The sequence below is a fragment of the Phalacrocorax aristotelis genome, chromosome 3 (assembly GCF_949628215.1).
Source record: "Phalacrocorax aristotelis chromosome 3, bGulAri2.1, whole genome shotgun sequence".
NCBI classification, from domain to species: domain Eukaryota; kingdom Metazoa; phylum Chordata; class Aves; order Suliformes; family Phalacrocoracidae; genus Phalacrocorax; species Phalacrocorax aristotelis.
The window spans coordinates 106,760,453-106,781,172 of NC_134278.1; the positions used below are offsets into that span (position 1 = coordinate 106,760,453).

General features: G+C 42.0%; 1 protein-coding gene across 1 annotated transcript in view; it reads left to right on the top strand.

The window, feature by feature from the left end:
• The window catches only part of KCNH1 (potassium voltage-gated channel subfamily H member 1), a 152,264-nt gene that overhangs the window by 125,840 nt on the left and 5,704 nt on the right, over positions 1–20,720 (top strand). The gene's annotated exons all lie outside the window — the stretch shown is intronic.

A 20,720-nucleotide genomic window follows, 5' to 3' on the forward strand; every position in this document is an offset into this window, starting at 1 on the left:
ATCCAAAATTTCTCAGATATTTTTTAATTTTCTGGATTTTTGTACAGTTTTGTTCTTACTACTGAGACCAGGGGTTTCAGCGAGTGTGTAGCTGCTCTTCTCTTTAGGCAGTTCCAGTAACTTCAGTGAAGCTATGCTGAACTTGCATCTCTGGAGGATGTGATTGGAAGTTTTGTGTGCTCCTAAATTGCGCTATTTTTAGGGCAGAAATGGCCCATAGGGAAATTTAACAGACCTATTGCCCTGTCTGTTTTATGGCAGCCTCCCAGGTATCGTACCACCTGTAGCAGCCTCGTGTCCTTCACAGAGTTTTGTGTCCAGAATAGTTTTCTTAACGCAGGTGCCTGCAAGTGGCCGTGCAGGAAGGCAGCCTGTAGCTTCCATCCATAGCACTGTCCCAGAGGAGACCTTGCTCTGCTGGCACTAGGTTTATAAGGCATCTTTTTGGCATCCTTATCCTTTCCTGCAGAATAAAAGAAGTGAAGCCAAGGCAAAAGGATCTCCTCTAAGATTTTAATTGTAAGGGGTGGTTGAACCAATGGAGAGTAAGTTATGTTTTGGACAAAATAATTTAAAAGGTGTGAGATAACTGATTCAAGTGTAGCTAGAAAATGAAAACAAAGCAATAACATCTCTGAGGGATTAAATAGACTTCTGAAAATGTAATTCTAGTGCACCAGGCAAACAATGAAGTTGCCTTCTTGATGTGCTGAGGATTAGGTGTCTTGCTTCAGCCATTTATTGGACATTTAATTTCACTCTGGGATAAGGAGCTTGGCTTCTGCTGCATACCCACCTTGCAGTTTTCTTTCAGGAGCATCACAATCATGTTATGGCACTTCACAGAGATGTTCCAGCTATGTTTTCCTAAAAATAAGAATAGGAGAAAATGTATGTAGCTGATGGTGAAACAAGTCTGGAGACTGAGAAAACCAGTAATGTTTTGGATTCTGCATGACTGGGCTTGGAAATCTGGCCTTTTTGTACTGTCTGAGATGAGCTACCTACAGTTATTTCACATGGATACACAATGAAACAAACTTTTAACTGGGAGTTTTTTCCTCAAAGGTTATCTGTCCAGGATATGCTTCCATAATACTGTTGTCAGCAGTAGAAGCAGCTCCTCACTGGAGCTCAGTGGCATCTTGCTGCCTCTTTTTAATGAAATCCCCATAAGCCAAGGCATCTTGTCTCTTTTGTGCAGTTACAGCGGGTATCTGTTGGAAAGCTGATAATTCCCTCTTTTCAGGGGTGAGGGTGGCTTTTCACAGTGTGGGCATTGCATACCATTCTTTGCTTGGTGTCAGTTGTATTAAAATAGAATACAAATGGGTTTTTTCAGCATTTTTTTCTTGTTCTGGTTGCATGAAATCTTTGCATACACTGTAAATATATTGTAGCATATAATCATGATATACAGATTTCCATACACATATGCTATATAAGAACAATGCAGCATCAGTCATCTCACTATGGCTGCAGGGCTTTTGCAAAACACCCATTAATTCTGCCTGATCATTCCCTATTGTATAGATTGAAAAAATTATAAAGTTCCTAAAGCTTCTTTCTTCTGAATGCTTCTATGTTTCAGAGGTTCCTCAAGCTCTTTTAAAACAAATGAAAGATGGATCCTGTCCTGTTGCTGACTCACGCCTCTTATGTTTCTGTTATGTTGCATGGGTTTCTTGACATTCTTCAATGATAAACCAGACATTTCAGAAAATACATTTGCTTGAGTCATAGCTATTCTCTGTCTCAATTTTTCCTTAGACTCAAGAAAAATGTCTACTGCTCTAAGATACAAAGGTCTTTGGAGAAGGGTTTTTTATTATTTTATTTTCACAGCACTGGTTCTCATTACAAAAAAATTCAATGGACATATGGTTTTATTTCTTTAGGATTTTTTTAATACTTCTTGAAAATAGACTTTTCACTCTCAGGAAATCCTTTGTTTCCGGCTGCTGTTTCTTCCTCGTATCTATCACATCCTTAAAGAGCTGTCTAGAAAAAAAATGACAAACAGCTATCTTACAGGAAGATAGATCATAGTGTAGTTTGATGGGTTCTCCCTAAATTCTCAGTTGTATATATATAAAGGAGTATGGGCTGACATGTATGTTTAAGCGTTGCATTGCAATATGCTTTAACCATTTCCAAAATCCTACTGAGTTTCTGGCATTCCTGAGAGATGCACTTGCACTGACACTAGTTGATGATATTTCCCTCTTTTTCTGACTACTTGAAAATGTGCAACTTTCCATGCTTCCAACAGTGTCATCCTTCAGGCTCCATGAAATCCATACAGCTGTTTACAGACTGTCTCAAGCCTTTTTGTATGCATAGAAATCATAACCTATTTTGATCCTTATTGATTTAAGTTAAAGGATGAACTACATGCCTTGATGTTAAAAAACTATCTGGCTTGATTATAAAGCAAGAGGCTGTACTAGGAGCAGTTGTGCAATCTTTTGTCTGCAGGTAAATGGGTAGTAATGTCACAGGGCATTGCAAAAAGGAATTCATTAATCTTTGGAACGAATAAAGCTACTGCAACAAATAAAACCCATGAGGAAATTACTCTGTTGGCTGTGCAGGGTTTGGATGCTGAGTATGACAGTGGTTGAGAGACCAGATCATCCAGAATCACAGAATCTCAGGTTGGAAGGGACCTCAGGGATCATCTAGTCCAACCTTTCTAGGAAGAGCAGAGTCTAAACAAGATGGCCCAGCACCCTGTCTAGATGACTCTTGAAGGTGTCCAATGTGGCTGAGTCAACCACTTCCCTGGGGAGATTATTCCAATGGTTGACTGTCCTCATTGTGAAAAATTTTCCCTCTGATGTCCAATCGGAATCTCCCCAAAAGCAACTTGTGTCCATTCCCCCTTATTGTCTCCATGTGACTCTGTGTAAAAAGGGAGTCTCCATCTTCTTTGTAGATACCCCTTAAGTACTGGTACATGGTGATGAGCTCCCATCTAAGCCTCCTTTTCTCAAGGCTGATCAAACCCAGTTCTCCCAGCCTACCCTCATATGGCAGCTTCCCAGTCATTTGATCATCTTGGTGGCCCTTCTCTGGACCCCTTCCAGCCTGTCCACATCCTTTTTGTACAGCGGGGACCAGAACTGTACACAGTACTGCAGGTGTGGCCTGACAAGCACTGAGTAGAGTGGGATAATGACTTCTTTCTCTCTGCTGGTGATGCCTTTTTTGGTGCAACCCAGCATCCTGTGGCCTTCTTGGCTGCAGAGGCACTCCGTTCACTCATGTTGAGCTTCCTGCCCACCAGGACCCCCAGGTCCCTTTCCACAGAGCTGCTCTCCAGCCAGGTGGATCCCAGTCTGTACTGGACTCCCGGATTATGTTTTCCCAGGTGCATGACGTTACACTTCTCCTTGTTGAACTTCATAAGGTTCTTGCTGGCCCACTCCTCCAGCCTATCCAGATCTCCCTGCAGAGCAGCTCTCCCTTCTGGAGCGTATACTTCCCCACTCAACTTGATGTCATCCGCAAACTTCATCAGGCTACACTTGATGCCGTCATCCAGATCACTTATAACAATGTTGAATAACATTGGGCCCAATATCGATCCCTGGGGGACTCCGCTAGTGACAGGTTGCCAGTTTGAGAAAGAGCTATTTACGACCACCCTTTGGGTGTGGCCTGTCAGCCAGTTCCCTGCCCACTGCACAGACCACTTGTCTGGGCCATAACAAAATGCTGTGAAAAATAGTACCTGATGAACTCAGCACTGCTCATAATACAGGAGCCCTGGTTTAGAGGGCAGAGCTTTCATAAATAATGAACATGGCATAACAGGAGAGTTGTCAGGGGCAACCAGAGCTTGGGGTTTCTTAACAGTCCAGCCCTGCCCGAGCCTTGCACCCGTGCAATTAGTTTCTGAGCATGTGTGCATGTGTGTGTGAGGGAGGGCTACCTCTGGAGGGTTTCACAGAGCTGAGAAGTGGTGCTTGAGGTCAGCACTGGTGCTGAGCATTCTGTGTGGCCACTGAGCCATGGGGAGGCTCCACTGAAAATCTGTTTAAGCTTTTTTAGGTTTTTAGATCAAACTGGGTTTGATTTTGAAATTACTGAAATCCCCCAGCACTCAGAAGCTGAAGTATCATCCTCTGGTGATGGGAAGATATGCAAATTACAGACTGTAGTGTGCAGTATTTTCTACCTGGAAGATTAGCCTGGCAATATGAGCTTCTTTACAGTAATTTACAGGACCTGCCCACACACACACACATGCTTCAGGACTCATTTATTTTAAAGTCCACTTTTGACCTTCTAAACTATGAAAGACTGTGACATCTCATATGGAATAAAAAAACTTTTCCATTTTTTTTCCCAGCAAAGGAATAATTTACAGATTTGGCATTTGTACCCTACATTTACACTATGAACCTACAGTGTCCTTTTTTTCTTTCTTCAATTAATTCCTTAATTCTGTAGTTAACAGTATATATGGTAAAGTAGAAAGCAAATGTAGACCAAAAATAGTTATCTACTTGGACCCTATTGCACAAGAAAACAATAACTAATTATGTTGCTAATAGCAATAGCTAATCATGGTAAGATTGGTCATATAGCAGCTGACAGATCCATATAGTCAGATAGCCTGCCTGTACAGGTGGCCACTATCATGTCCTTTAGAACCACACGACCTTGCTATCTCCTAAACTGCAAAACATGAAATAATTTTATCATCGCAGAAGAGGAGAGAAACAATGTCTTTGTTGCTGCAATGGGACATGATTCAGTGAGGTAGTACCCTGAGTTCAAGGTTTTATTCTTCCGAAAGCATTGTCTTTGTCTTGCATCACTGAAGCGGTCATCAATTTATACATATTTGGATTATATTGCTGGCCTGTGTCAATATATTCTAAATATTTCCTCTAGAGGGAGTTTGATTTGAGGCCAGTTCACTTGTGGGAGAGTATCATTTACCTGCTGGTTTCTGCCTTTTCCATCCTCATTCCTGAAAAGAGCTGGGCTTATGAAGACTTGTGACTTGGCAGTGGCAGAGGTGATGCCTGAATGCCATAGCTGATGCTTCGCTACTTGTGCCTAATTTGAAAATATGGTCTGTCCTGAGAACTGTTCTGATCCTGAAAGCCTGATTTATGGAAGAATTTATACACCTGTAGATTCAGATAGGTACATGATGGGATTAAAATATCTCAGTAAGCATTAGATGTCAAAAACCTACTGCTGAAAATCCCTCTGAGCTCATAGCTGTTTCCTGAGGCAGTTAAAGACCCCTTCTGAATATGGAACTATATCGAATCTTCTTTCAAACTCAGTGTGCTGGGAAGCAGAGACACCTGCCACGTCGTCCTGTCTGGGTGAGGAGAGGTGACTGGCAAGGCACAGAGCAGTCTGTGAAATGGTCATGGTGTAGGGGTTGCTTGGGGCAGGAGAAGGATTCCCCATGTATTTTCATAAATGTGTTCCTGAGTATGTTTTCTGTCTTAAACTATTCAAGCTAGTAGGCCATATGAGGTGGCAAGCTGCTGGATTTGGCTAAAAATTTCTGAGTTTGCGGATTAAAGTTCTGCCTGAAACAATAAGTTGGTAACAAAAGTAAGCCTGATTCTTATGTGTGCAGCAAGACCAAGGTTTTGACAGTGCTTATTCATTTTCCAGTTGAAATGGAGGACTTCCCATTACACCAGCTGGTGGCCATTACACCAGCATGGACTTCTGAATGCTTTTTGTCTTGGAGCCCTCTGTGAGGAGGACAGCAGCTGTGCATACAAAAACATCTTTAGTGACCTAAAGACTGTAGCTGGAAGTTTTTATTCTCATCTGAAAAAGTCTTTTTAGGTAGAGGGAAAAAGCCTAAAAAATTAAATTAGGTGTGCTGTAACCATCCCGTGGAGGGGTTTAAGTGCGATGTTTCATGTTAATACCAGACTACCTGTAAATAGCACAATCCAACACTTACCTTAGTTGATTTATTTGGTTGTTTGGGTTATTTTTTTCCTTCCAACTCTTATTTTTGTGTTGATTCTGGATCCATTTTGTATGTATGACAGAGTGCAGGAGACATTTTGATTACCAGATACTTACAGAATTGATAGAAAGTGGTCAGTAAATGAAGCGGTATGGACGATGCCTTCTTCTTCAGCTGAGGCGAGGATTTGATTTTCTGAGCCTTTTGCTTGTGACACATACTTCCTGCATGTTATGAAGCAGAATTTGTTATCTGTTAAACACTTTGAACTTTGTCTCTATTCAACTTGTTTGATTTTGTAATACTAATGTTTTATTACTAACATAATGGAAATGTTTTCAACAAAATCATGACGCTTTAAAGCTGTGTCCAGCAATGTGTTAGAAGCCATAGTAACATCTGCTTATTGCTTAAAACTGCCAGTGCTAAGAGTGTGCCATCAGCTATAGTTAGACAAAAAATTTAGGCTTCAATGTGGCAGTGAAGTGTGGGAAGAGAGAAGACACACAACACATATGAAAGTCCAGACCCTATTTCAGCTTTGACAAAGTAAAGGAGAAAGTGGATCTCTCACTCTCTCCTGTTCAGGCATTTAGGTTTCCTTCTATAAACATCTGACTTTAAAAGACCTACTTGGAGCAATGGCCTCATCAGAGATGATGAATTTTGCCATTGCATCTTCCACTGCCCAGGAGTGCTTGACCTTCCCAGCAGCAAGCTCAGCTCCGTCCTGACTCCTGACTTTAATGCCTTTGGTAAGGCCAGATTAGCAAGCAACAAAAATAGCCAAGCTGCTGCCATCAGCCACAGGGAGTCTGAAGTATCCAAGTTCCAGTTCCCTTATATTCAAAACACATCTCAGTGCAGTGTACGATGCATTTGCAAATTTGTTGCCTGGTTTGTTCCTGAGATTAAAGTGAGTACATAGGCCAGTCAACATTACCTCTGGGTATTTGGTCTGTGAATTGTTGCTGTGTTTGGAGCCATTTTGGTTAGCCAGAAACCTTCTGAGTTTAGCTTCCGTGTGTGCAGCTATCTACAAATCGAGCAAGGCATAGATGGATCATCATATTCCTACATCAGCCTATTGACATTGTGCAGCAGTATGCAGCATTTAGGTTCTGCAGAACCTCTGCAGTGGCTGGTATTACTAAGCTGCATAGAAAGCTTCTGATCGGTTAGTCCCAAGCCTACAAGAGGAAGAAGGACCTTTGTGTAGAGTATTAATCTGAGACTTGGGAGATGCTAGTCTGCTTCTCTGCTCTGCAAAAGATTTCTCTGGTGGCCTTTAACAAATAATTTATTTTCTTCTGTCTTCTGTTCCATGTCTATAAAATAGATCATTATGCTGGACTGCGGCTAGGAGAATTAATGGTCTGTACGTATTGAAGGGATAACGTCATCTGTTTGGAGTTTTGATTTCATCTGTTTGGCAGGTGTCACCACAGTCATCAGAATGTTTTCATGCTATTCAGGAGGCTAGTTTGTGTCTTCTGAGATACCCAGAAGGGAAACAGAGAAGCCTTGCCATCGGAATTCCATTTCATTGGGGTTGAGCTAGAGGCTGCAGAGCAGCCAGGTCACATCTGTGATGTGTGATTGGTCAGTGGGTTGCTGCATGAAGCTGGCAGGGGAGCAGCTGAGCTGTTTCTTCGCCCTGCTGCCCATTCAGGGTTGTAAGCACAGCTGAAGTTCTGGACACAGCAGTAATGGGGTGGCACTGAGTCTCTGACTGTTGGAAACAGAAACTATAAAGCCAACAGCAACAACAAATTTTGGAGTGCCTTAGCAAAGAATAATGTGCTTCCTTGTGATTCTCTTTGCTGTCAGTAATTCCTTGTTGTAGCTTTGTCCTTTTGAATGTGAAGAAGCCTCTCTGAAAACAAGAACAGCATATTGTATTGAACAATGTAAACGCCTTGGAAATCCTCAGGCAATTCAAAGTGACTCACTGCTTTAGCACCCATGCTGAGGATCATTTGGCAAGATGCATTTTCAATAACCAATACAGTCAGAAGGGCCAAGTGTTTTCAGAGAGTGGAGACTTCACCTAACCTGTTGTAGTTGGATGTGGTACAGAGATGAATCCAGCTTCTCCCTGTCCCTAAGGTGTGGGCTAAAAGTATTTTCACATTCAGCTAAGTCATCTTGTCTGCCTGATGATGGCTTCTTCAAAGCTTTGTTGTGGTAGATGTATCCAGCAAATGATGGATTCAAGAAGATAATCAAATGCAACATGATACGCCAAATATCTGTTAAGGCAGAAAAACTTGTACCTTCCCTCTCAGGAATCCTGTTCTCTTGAGTCAGGCAAAGATGAGGTTTGTGTGCTAATTAGTTACAATATCCCTTGTGAAGTAACTTGACTCAGCTAACAGGGAGTCCTGCGCCTCTGGTTAATCCTTCTGGGTCTGCATGCTGCAGCAGCAGGCAGACAGACAGACAGCTCTGCACCCCTTACTGGCAAACCTGGGGCTCTTCCAAGGGAGAAGCTCTAATAACAAAGTTAAAAGGATCTTCTTTTAATCACCACTTCACCTTAACAAGGTTGGAAGTTTGGATGCAGGTGATAGAAGAGAAAACAAAGCAAACAGATTAAAATCAGATGATGCTGTTGTAACTCATATTTTCAGCAAACTCGGTTCCAGATAGCATGTGCTGAGGGCAGCTGGCTTGCAAAACACGTGGTGATGCATAGCCATGCTTAAGATAAATGCTGAAAAAATGCACAACTTACTGAAGTAACAGCTTTTCAACTTATAATATTCCAAGAGTGATGATTTTGAAGAGCATCAGTTTGAATTTTAGCTGTTTTAATGCAAACTAGTGTTCTAGAAATAATCCTCTTTATTAATAAACCAGATGCTTTATTTCCTAAGAAGTCATGTATGAAATGGCAAATGCTAAGTAAAAGGAATACAAAAGACAAAATCTGTTTGAAATGTTGGATCTGGCAAACTTTTGTGTTAGAGAAATGTCTAATGGAGGCTGAGCTGGGCTTCTCCTAACTGGATAAGCAAGATTGTTTGGGTGGAAAAAGTGAATTTGGAAACACAATTGAAAAGATTCCTGGGTAGTACTTCTTCAAAGGGTGTTTCCTTTTAGTCCAACATCACAAGTGAAACCTGCTTTATACCTTGGAGCTGCTGTGGAAGTTATTGCATCTGTCTGCACGGGAATGCCTGTTAGCAGCTGAGCTCGTGTTCTGCTGTGGTTTGCAATCAAGCGCTGCACATCTGCATGCAGACCTCCCACTGCCCTGCACATCACACCCATCCAGGCAGCAGATGTAAGTGACACTTCTACTTCTCCCAACATCCATGTTTAGCCTGCACAGTGCATTTCTGACAAATCTTCCTGAGGGCCTTCTAAGAGTTGGGAGGTCAAATACGCATGATTTTATTCCCCCCACCCCCCGCCCCAAAAGCTCCTTTTAGAAGTCTAGGCACGAACTGTGTTAGAGATAAAGGGACTTCAGATGAAACTAGTGATATCTGGCGTTTCCCACTGTCTGTCCATGAAAGAAGGGGATTGTGGGTCCAACTTTGTGTGGCGGAAAAAGATTTTTGTCCCCTGCCTGTTCTGCCAAGCTTTAGGGAGTGGAGAAAGGAGAGTGCAGTTTGCGGGTATTTTAATTCTTCACCTCTTCTGATGCAAGATTCGGCTTTGAGAAAGCGAAGGCAGGCAGTTTATTTGCTGTTCTCACCCACTTTTCAGAGACGGTGACAGCACTCAAGTGTGCCGTCTCAACCCTGTGCTGCCCTGTGGCGAGGACGCCCCACCTGCCCTGTGTGCTGCCATGCCACCCTCTGCTTGCGGGGCTGGTGGTCCTGATGGCTCTGCTCTGAGCACGGGATTAGCTGCCCAGGTGAAGTGTGTGGTGGGGTAGCTCATTTACCCGGTGCTGAGCTAGAGGACAGCTTTTCCATGTAAAGAAAGTGTGAGGCGCATCAAGAGATGCTCCAGTACTGGCATCCTGCTGGGAGACTCTTGTCCTGAAGGCTGGCATCACATCCAAGTTACAAGTGAGCAGGTTTTGGAGTTCAGCAGGATTAAGTCATCTCTGCCAACATTGCCATGCGCTCCTTGACGGCATTTTCCAGAGCCTTCTGTCACTGAAGAGCAAAAGCTGGATCCTGGCAGTTGCCTGGTGCTTCCATCCTCTTCAGCCAAACAGGCATTTTGGGCTGGAGGCCCCTGTAGCACAATGAGAATAATGGAAATTACAGCTGATTCACTAAGCGGTGATGCCTCTGAGCCAAATGGTTTCCATCTGAATATGAAGCAAATTTGCCAATATACTGGTGTAATGAATGCACGATCTCTTTGCCCATTCTGTGCCTTTGTAGTCAAAGGTTTGCTAGAAAGTCCAGTGTTACATAAAAATTGGGAAGGGAGGGGTAGAAATCACAACTTTAAAAAATAAGTTTCTCTAGACTTTACTTAGTATATAATAGTAGCTCAAAGTGTTGGAAAATTGATAAATTGGAAGAATGCAAACCTGCTTTGTGCAGACTAGCCCAGGTGTGTGCACATGCTGTAGACTTGCTTCAGCAGAGGCAACATGGAGTCCCCAGGATTTGTAGGAGTTGTGTTGTTTCATCTCGAGGGAAAAATGTTTGCTCCTGTCGCCTTTGAAAAACCTGCTTGAAATCTGAAAGTGCTGTAGCTTCTTTTTATGCATTTGGTGCCAAAACCTCTGCAGTGAGCCCCGGGTACACAGAGCCAGATAAAGTCCTTTTAAGGACTTAATTTTGCAGCCCGATATAAATCTATGCTGTGGGCAGATTGGTGATAAAGACACATGTTGGGAGAGTTCAGGGGCATTTGAGAGGACACCAGGGGCAGGAGAGGAGATGCATCCTTGATGAGCCTCTGAGTCCTCTAAAATCTGATAGTCCTTCCCAGCCCCCGGATAGCCTGTGATTAGAAAGACGTGATGATGGCTTGGGTCCTCCTGCTCTTGAGCTGTGATTTCAATACAACTTCTCTGAGAGAGGTTAGGTGGCAAATCCTAATTGATGGGTGAGCGCCTATGAGAAATGGGGTTATTGCATAGTACGGGAGATGGTCCTAAAAGCAATTCATTTGATTAGGATGTCATGTGAAAAACAAAGAGCACTTTTCCTTTATGTGGAATGCTGCAGCTATTGCCAAAATCCTGCTTTCGGTCGCCGGTGCTGGTTGTATAATGATGACTGCTTTGTGTTTCTGAGGATCGTAACCTCTTAGTTGAAAACATTGTCAGGAAGAGTTCTTCAACGTTGTTTGCTGTATGTGCAAACACTTTTATTTTCTCTGAGCTCTCTTAAATTGTTCAACTCTGTCATTGTCAAATATGCACATCCAGAGATAACAGGTTGATCTAACCATTGCTTACTCAGATTCAGAGTGGTACACTGGGCCATCCCTGCTGTTTTTGCTTGAATTTAGATCCATGTCTAACATTATTTTGGATAATAATGTCTTTTTTTTAGTCTCTAATTAGAATTTTCCATTAAATTACTCTTTCCAGTATATTGAAATATTCCCTTCAAGGAATCTGGTATTATTTCTACATGTACTTAACTGCTGAAGTGTCTGCTGCACTCTTCAGTTGCTAAGGAAATAGTTTCCTTTTCTTGATATATATTTTTCATGTCTCAGCTTATGTCTGTGGTGTAAGGTCATCCATCTTCTCACCTGAACATATTTAAGTGAGTTTTGGGACTAGTAGTTCTTGCAGACTAGATATCTTACAAAGGCATAAGAAAGAGCTGAAAGGAGAGCAGAGCTCTCGTGGAGGCAGAAAGAGAGCGATTTTTGGTTTCATTGGCTTAATTCTGATCAGTTGAACAACTTCTTACTCTATAGTCAAGTACAATCATTCTCATAACAGAAAAAACGTACAGCACCTGCTGAAGTGTCCACTCTTAGGTTATGCTTTGCATTGGGAACTCTTCCTAACTAGATCTCAAATGTGCGAGGCCCTGGTTGTATACCCCAAGTTGTATGAGATACATGGCAAACCTTTATCTCCTCTCTCCATGCCTAACAATGCAATTTGATGGTGACAAAGCAAAATGTCACAGCACCTGCTGATTGTCTATGGCAGTGTGAAACCCATCAGGTTTCCAGCAGCTTCTCCAACCTCTCTTGTCTCTACAGTTTTTTCCGTTTTCAGGAAAGTAACAGTATAGCATGGGGCTCACAGCCTTTATTTCTGATCAGGATGATGATGTTTTATATTCCTACATTTGGGATAAGAACCAGTTTGTGTGAAATATGAGACTAGAAAATGGGTAACATAAAACATAGTATGACAGCCTCCTGGAAAATGCCTTTCTCTTGTCTTACAAAGAAGAAAATTATGCTATGTAAATATAAACCATAAATGCACATGGAGAACTAAAGAGCCTGTCGCACAGCATAAGGGGGAATTAAACTGAGACTACAGGGCTTCACTGCACTCCTAACGTGGGATAGGGCTTTGGTGGTGGCTTCTGCTGGATGCTGGTACAACTCTGAAACTCAAAATAAGCCATGTTTCAGTTAAGAATTACCATCCCAGTGTTACCAGTGGAAGAGAGACAGCTTCCTCAAGGGTGAGCTCTGAGTCATGTCACTCTCTGTCCACATCTTAGAACAGTGGATCAAGGAGAAAACTGGTTTACAGCGTCCCTTAGGAGGAAGCAAGGAGACGTCACCCTAGGTATTTTTTAGCCCTATGTGATGTTAGAACATGGAAGAGGTAGAGATGGCAAAGCACGATAGTTAAAAAATCAATATTTTATTGATTACTTAAAAGCACATAACCACGTCAATGTACAGTCTGTGCTCTGCCTCACTTAAGCTACAGCTGAACTCCTCAAACCTGCCTCTCAAATGAAAATTAAATGTTTTGCATTGCTTCAGTGAAGTGGAAAAACAGGGGAAGAGGAGAAAGCTTAAATGAAAAGCTGCGTGTAAGATGAAATGAAACAGTTTGGGGATATGAAGGGTTAGAGTTGCAAAGCAGAAGGAGGTGGCTGTTAGATGAAGCTGGGCTATTAGATAAAACTGGGCTAGCTTTCAGGCTCAGGAAGTTCATTTTCCTCATAGATTTGAGAAGATGAAGAGAATGGTAAACCTGTTATCCAGGGGGGTTTCTGGGATTAGATGTTGTAGTCTCTCCATCTGAGACTTTCCACTTTGAACCAATGGTGAGGGTGTTTGCTAGAGCAGGAACCAGAACATAGGGATCCCACCTCCTGGTGAGGGCCTCTGTCTCCAGGCTGGAGCACCATTTCTGTCACTTGCTGAGGGAAGCTGGGGGTGTCAGTTCCAATCCCTGCTTTTAAAAGCAGGAGGACTTCCTTCAGCCTTTCCTGTTGGACTTGTTTCATTTGTTTGGAAACATTTGGTGAAGAAGACAGAGACTGGCTCTGTGGCCTTGAAGACAGTATGTCCTGTTGTGTATCCAAAGTGAAATAGCAGGGGAGACTGAGAGCAGCTCTCCACAGAGTAACCTCAGCCGTTCTGGTCTGTGTCTTGCTTGCTGCGAGGGGACATCTCGTCACAGTTGCCTCGTCACAGTGCAAAGCTCTGGTGAGGGAGGGAAGGGGAGGGAGAGCTTCCCTCATTGCATCTCTGTGCACCTTGGAGTGTGAGCTGAGTTCTGTGCTGGCTGGGCAACCCTGCCCCATAATGTGATGACTGGAGCATGCTCCTGAAAGGGGTGTTCAAATCCTTCTGGCAGAGGGGAAAAGGAAATTTGCTCTCTGCTGCCTGTGAGTGCCCTCAACTACTCAGGAAAAGGGAGAAAACACCATGACCGTGTAGTCCAAGAGTCAGATGCAAGCACATTTTTTCTGAACAAAACTTTTTAACAAAAGTATTTGCAAATGAAGTCTGAATTTATGATGACTGAAATGGCATTTGGGGATGAATAAACCTTTGTTAATACATCTGCCCATATCTGTATGCAAGAGGGAGAGGTGTGATACAAATGAAGGCTGGGCCAAGTGCAGCTTTTAGGCTCGTGTTTGATGGTGCCAGGGATTCTTGAGTTCCTGCTGCTTCTCGTAATAGATGTCATCATGTAGAGGTTTTCAATATTCAGATTTAACTTTCTCATTTCTGAATGACATACATATCATAAATATTTTTTAAATGAGTGTATCAATCTACTTGTGAGGAAACAATACACTTGTACTGAATTATCCTGGTTTTCCTCTTCTAGAGCTGCTGTTTTCTTCAGGAGAAATTCGGGAATGTTTAAGTTAAGTGTGTTTGAAATCACAACTGTTTTGACAAATTGTGTTTGGGATCTATTATCTGGAACTTGTAAGGGCAAACCTTTACCAGCCATAACAGAAAGTCACATCTTGCACAAGTAACATTTCAAACTGCTCATGAATTTTTGTGTGGCTGACACCAGTCATTGCAACATGTGCTGGGCCTCTGATGTCTTCCCATGAAACAGGCCGTTGTGCCTCCCTCATTGAATAATGGCATTTTGCTTTGGGTGTGTGTGTATAAACTGAAAGACTAATAAAACCTAAGCATTGCTGTGATGTAAATAACATTCGGAAGAGTGAGAAATTGCTGTAAAACACTTGGAGATGTGTGAATGAAATACATGGATAGGATAGAAAGCATCTACCTCTGTCAGTATTTGAGTCTGTATTTGCCGTGGCACCTAAGTGCTTTTACAGAATAAAAATACCTGTAACAGAATCAAGAAGTACAGCTCAGAGGATTCTCCATGAAGTTATTTGGAGGGATCTGTCAGTTCTTGGCTATTTTAATTAGCTCACCTGTGCATTTACCAGACAGGAGACAGCTATCGGTTTTAACACTTGACAAGGAAGACAGGGCCATCACTTATCACCAGCTGGAACTGGACTGCGGCAAACTGGCAGAGACTTAATCCCAGCAACTGCTAAGAGGAGCTCCTCGTAATGAGAAGATCTGAGACAACTCACTACAGTGAACTGTTTTCTTTCCTTCAAGGTTTCAAGCTCCTGGCTGTTAGTTAGGGCTGAACAGATTTGACAGCTGCTTTGGGAAATCGCAAGCAATGTACTTTTTATTCCTGATTCTCATTAGTTATTAACAGCTTGTTTCCTTCTTGCGCAATGTTATCCAAGCAGTGCTCTTGAACCGAGAAAGGACAGACAGGTTGAGTAGCACTAGGCATTTGGGGGTGCGTGGCTGTGTGGCCATACTGTCTGGTAGAAGATTTATTCTCTTTTTATGCAAAGCTGCAGGTTAGTTTATTTTTCTTCACTGTTATAGCTGAACTTTAAGCCTGTTAACTCAGAGAGAGGCACGTAAGGAAGAGTTCATGCTATCTCAGGCAATTTATGCAAGGAACTTTAGCTGAGCTTAATATAATTTTCAGTTTATAATTTCAAGAGCTGCACAAGCTTTGTACATGAGGGACACTGAGCATTGTGTTTGTGTGGATTGGTTTGTGAGTGTGCATTCAAAGGTAGCTGAATAACTCGTCAGCTCTTGGGACTGATGGTGTCTGATTGATTTGACTACATCTGAAAATAGATTTGATACCCTCTTGGAAAGTAAAATACCTGTCAATCACTGTAAGCCTAATGACAGAAAGCAGATAAAGCAGGAAAAAAAAGTGCATGAAAGACAGACATTGGCTAAAGGAAATTATCTTAACGACAAGCTAGTGTCTAAAATGTAATCACTGAAAACAAACTGCAAAATTTAACTATTATCTCAACACATCATTGCTTTCCTCAGCATTACAACTTCTGCGTCCATTTCAGATCTCAAGTGAAATTGTCTCTGAGTTGGCGGGGGGGGGGAGAAATCCCAAATCCTTGACTCACACAAATTGCCTCATTTCTTTCACCAAACACCTGTTAAATGGCAGCAAGCCACAGGGAGCTTGGGATAAAAGGCTCTGACTCTTGAGAAGGCACGTTGTACAAATTATGTGATATTTTGTATAGTTGTAATTTAGGTGACAGAGAGGTAAGTTCCTGCTGTGCCTTGGGCGCCCCTTAAAGCAATTTTTGAGGCAGGGTTGTCTGCCCAAGAATGAGGGTAGTGTGTTGATCTGGACTAAAAGATGAGTCTACATGAGCTGTTTGTGTCTCTGATGTGTGAACAAAGATACAAAAGCACCCCATGTGCTAAAGAGATAAAAATAAACAAACATGAAAATAGTATTTTATAGGTGTTGCTGCTAGAAACTGCTGACACTTCGCAGGCAGGAAGCAGAAACATTCTTTTCTCCTCATTTACCACAAACAAGAAGTTCCTACAGAGCATTTGACACTTCGATGGACATAGCAGTTCTCAGGTGGTACAACATTCCCCCACTCAGATCTTGCATCATTTCCCCAAAGCCCTTGCCTACATATTGGGTATTTGTTTGTAACAGCTCCTTGTCCTCTCAGAAATAATGAAGTTCTAGCAGATCTTTAGTCATATTTATTGTGGTTTTTAATTTTAAAATTTTTAATTTTTATTTTTGTGGTTTACTGAAAGAAGTTGCTAAATGAGCTATAATGTGCCAGAGCTGTGAATGTCTATCCAAACTATTGACCAGTGTCAATGGTATGGTTTTTAGTTTTAATTATGTGGTTGTCTAAGTTTACTAATGACAATGTTTTAGAGCCTATTTTGGGGAAGAGACATCTCTTGATGCCTCAAAACTTGCTAATGAGGCTGTTGTAGATTACGCAGGTTTTGTCTATTATTTCCACTAATTGCTCTGGACATATAATGCTGTCTTATTTTCAGTAGTATTTCTGTAAAATCTTTTTTCTTTTCTATCAATACTAGCATAGCCTGTAAACATGAATTAGAATGAGGAGTTTGACATAAAGGAGTAGAGTTTTGTGTTGTCCAGAACTTTTAAATAAATAATAGTGACATGATTAAACACTAATATTCAAGTCAGTATTTCTAGAATTTGTAATTAGGCTACAAAATATGCTGCCACGGAGAAGAGCTGCAGCACTGTTGAAGCCAATGGCACTCATGACAGTCACAGTTCGCCCAGATGTTGTTCTGTATAGACTAAAAACCTTGTTAGCTCTGTTCATCTGGATAGCATGGATGCTCATTAACTTATGAAGTTGTGGTGCTTCCAAACACCTGTGTATTAATGGTTCAGTAGTGCACAGAAGTCTGATCTTTGGAAAGTAAGCAGATACTGCTCTGTCTGAAGGGCTGGGTTGATTCCCAACAGGACAAAGACTTCTTGGAGATGCAAAAGGGCTGTGCCCATCCACATGTTGGCTTTTGGGCTGTGTGTGTCTCAGGTATACCTGAGGTTTTCTGATACCAACTTTCCTGACACCAGCACTCCTTTATAGCCCCACTGCCAGGACCTTCCAAATCTTAGTTTGCTTTGGGTTTTCAGATTATTACTCAAAACTAGAGATGTTTGGGAGTGCCCTGGATGGATATAACATTGACCGGAGAGAAATCTGTTCCTCCTCAGAAGCAGAAACCAAATTTTGCTGTTGTAGCCAGTAAATCTAGAGAGAACTTACTGACATCTGCAGCATTATTGCAGACTTGTGCTTTTTCATGTGGCCCTAAGTCCCATACACAAATCATTTGCTGCAACCTAGGGTCAAAGCCAAACAACATGGGACTACAAACTGGGTAGTTTGCATCAGCCTTTTAACAGGTACGTGGACTTTGAGGGTTGTGCTTTGAAACTTGTACTGCATAATGGGATCTGCACTCTCACCTGTGATAAATGTGACCTGTGTACTTATATACCTTCTCACACATCTACACCTCTGTATCACAGAGGTGCAGCTGAGTAGCATTTAACCCAGGATTTGTCTACGGTAATAGATAATGGGAGTGAAACCCATTGTAGATTTTGGTGGAAAGCTTCATGAGCCTACACTGTCGATCCTATATTTTGTGAGAAGATAGTACCAGTAATTCCCTCCTTTCTGACAAGCCATTCCATGTAATTGCAAAAGATATAATCTAATTTCTCCACCATTTTCCCTGACACCTGCTAATACACTGCTATAGGGATTCTTCATCATCATAGACTATGTTGATTGCATGCAGCTTTGCTTTCTTTAATATCAGTGTGAAAAGCATTTTTATTGTCAAGCCTTCTCCCTCTTTCCTTTTTTTTCTCTTGCTTCTTTAAAAAAAAAAAAGAAAGAAAAATTGGATCCAATTTTCATCGGACTAACATCAGCCTGAAGATATTTTCATCAGTTCTTGGCAGATGCTAGATGGACTGCATACTAATAAATGCCTTTTTGTGATTGTTTTCCTCACACTTAAGTCCATTTTCTGTGAGGACCATATGAAGTAATTCTAAGCTTTTAATTGTTTATGATATCTGGCAGTTCCAGACTCTGTGAATGTTTCTGTATCTGTGAAAGAAAATTATTAAGTACTAGAGAAAAATGCTGCCATGCTACTTGCTGTTAATGCTGAGGAAGACCTGCCAAATCTTGCAGAATTTGTGCATGCTATAGAGGTGGAAAGACGGGAAGCTTGCAGAGCTAATAATAGCAACAGCTTTGTGGCTAGGAGCCTCATAATTGTAACTCCATGATGACAGGCTGATTCAAAATGTGATGAAATACGTATTTCTATCTATTCCTGTGGGTCTTGGGTCAGTTCTTACAAATCAAAGTTGAAAAGAAATTTGGATGGTTTTGCATAAAACCAAAAGATCCTTTCCACTTCAGATGCAGGCAGGTCTTTTTTAGCATTTGACAGGATAAGGTTTTCGATATATTCATAATGTGTTTTAAATGAAGCATCCCCTGATCTTTAAGACTGTCTCATGCAGTCTTGGCACAGTGGTTGCATTTACAATCAGATAACAAGAAGACCAGAATAGGGTTGCTAATATACGTTACTTCTGTCTCGCCCTTCTGTTGGTTACTTTCCTGGGAGTGTGCAGAGTGCTGAGGAACGTGACTTGCTGCGGGTCGGCAGGCAGCATCGTTCTAGTGTGGTCTGTGAACTACCAATAGTTCAGAGGTGGTGAAACCCCTCAGTGGGCGGTTCATTACAAAAGTGACTGGAGACAGTGGACTTCTGAATTCTGCATGTGCACCTAGTGGTCTTCCCTGTTGTACCAAAACAACAGGCCATTTTTAGTTGCTTCATTCAAACCTGGGCAAGTCCCAAAGTGATGTCAAATCTACGTAGTACTACACACTAATGGCTTGTTGAGCCTGCCTCTCCCTATGTCCAAGTGAAGGGTGCAATGAGAGTGAACCTTTGTCTGAAATAGGTGAACATCCTGCTCAGATGTATAAGGCTCAGATCTTTGAGCTTTCATTATACTGTTCTTCTCATGTTTTTCCCTCTGGCACTCCTGTCACCTTCATTGGGAATGTTTCCTCAGTAGTCAGTGAGACAGCAGTTCCAGGTTTGGCCTATGTAATTATTTAGGGTTGCCTAGGGATGCCTAAAGAAGCAATGAGAACAAAACTCACCTATGTGGCAGTTCCTACAAATACTTCTACAGTCTCCAACTAATTTTAAGTCAGGAGATTTCCTGAGCAGGATACTAGTTTCATCTGTTTGGTAGCCCGCAATAGCTTTCTATACCAAGTATTTGCCTGCCCTATTGAATCCATGCAGACTTTTTGCATTCAGAGCATCCTTTATGAACAACTTTGACATGTCTAATGCATTCAGGTGAAGAACTATGAACTTGTGAGTCCTCCTGCTGTCATTTGATGCTGTAGTTTTCATATTGGATAAGACACTGTATAATCAATCCCTGCCTACCCCTGTTCATGCTGTGTCTGATTTTATACACTCCTGTCATATTCTTCACACACCCGCCCCCATCGTTGTGTAAAGGAAGCAAGTACTTAAATTCCTGCATCTATATTTGCATCTGGTCAGATGAGATAGCGCTGTTGTTGAGCACGCCAGCCTTTTATCTTGCTGCAAGGCAGTCTTCAGTTGTAATGGCCAACTTAGCATAGGTTCTCCAGAATGTCTGCATGAAACGAAGTGATTACCCCCATGCCTGTTCCCCTGCTATTACTGCTCAGGAAAAACAACTTGGAGCTATGCTAGATAGTTCTAGAGAAACATCATCAAGTAGTGAGGTAGGAAGAGCAGTGGGTATCAGTGAGCCAGCAGAGGGAAACAGTTGGAAGATTCATTGTAGGATTAGTTGTTTTATTTGACTTTTTAAAAGAAACCTTGTATTTAACTAAATCAACTACATATTGTAGCTCTGGGCAAGAGTGAGAATTTAAGCACTGAACACTGCCTATTAGAGGTAAAGGTGCTGGAAGGTAGAAAATAATTCAAACATTTCCAAAGAGGCAAAATTAGAAAGCTTAGAGTTAAATTGGAAGTTCTAAATGTGTGAACTTTGCCTGTTTCATATCAGTAAAACATTACTGTCTAAATCACAGAATCATGGAATGGTAGGGGTTGGAAGGGACCTCTGGAGATCATCTTGTCCAACCCCCCTGCTTGAGCAGGTATACCTACAGTGGGGCGCACAGGACTGCGTTGAATGACTCCAGGGAAGGAGACTCCACGGCCTCCCTGGGCAGCCTGTTCCACTGCTCTGTCACCCTCATAGTAAAGAAGTTTTTTCTCACATTGAGGTGGAACTTCCTGTGTTCCAACTTGTGCCCATTGCCCCTTGTCCAGTCGCTGGGCACCACTGAAAAGAGTTTGACCCCATCCTATTGACACCACTCTTTAGATATTTATAGGTATTGATGAAATCCCCCCTCACTCTTCTCCTCTCCAGGCTGAACAAACCCAAGTCTCTCAGCCTTTCCTCATA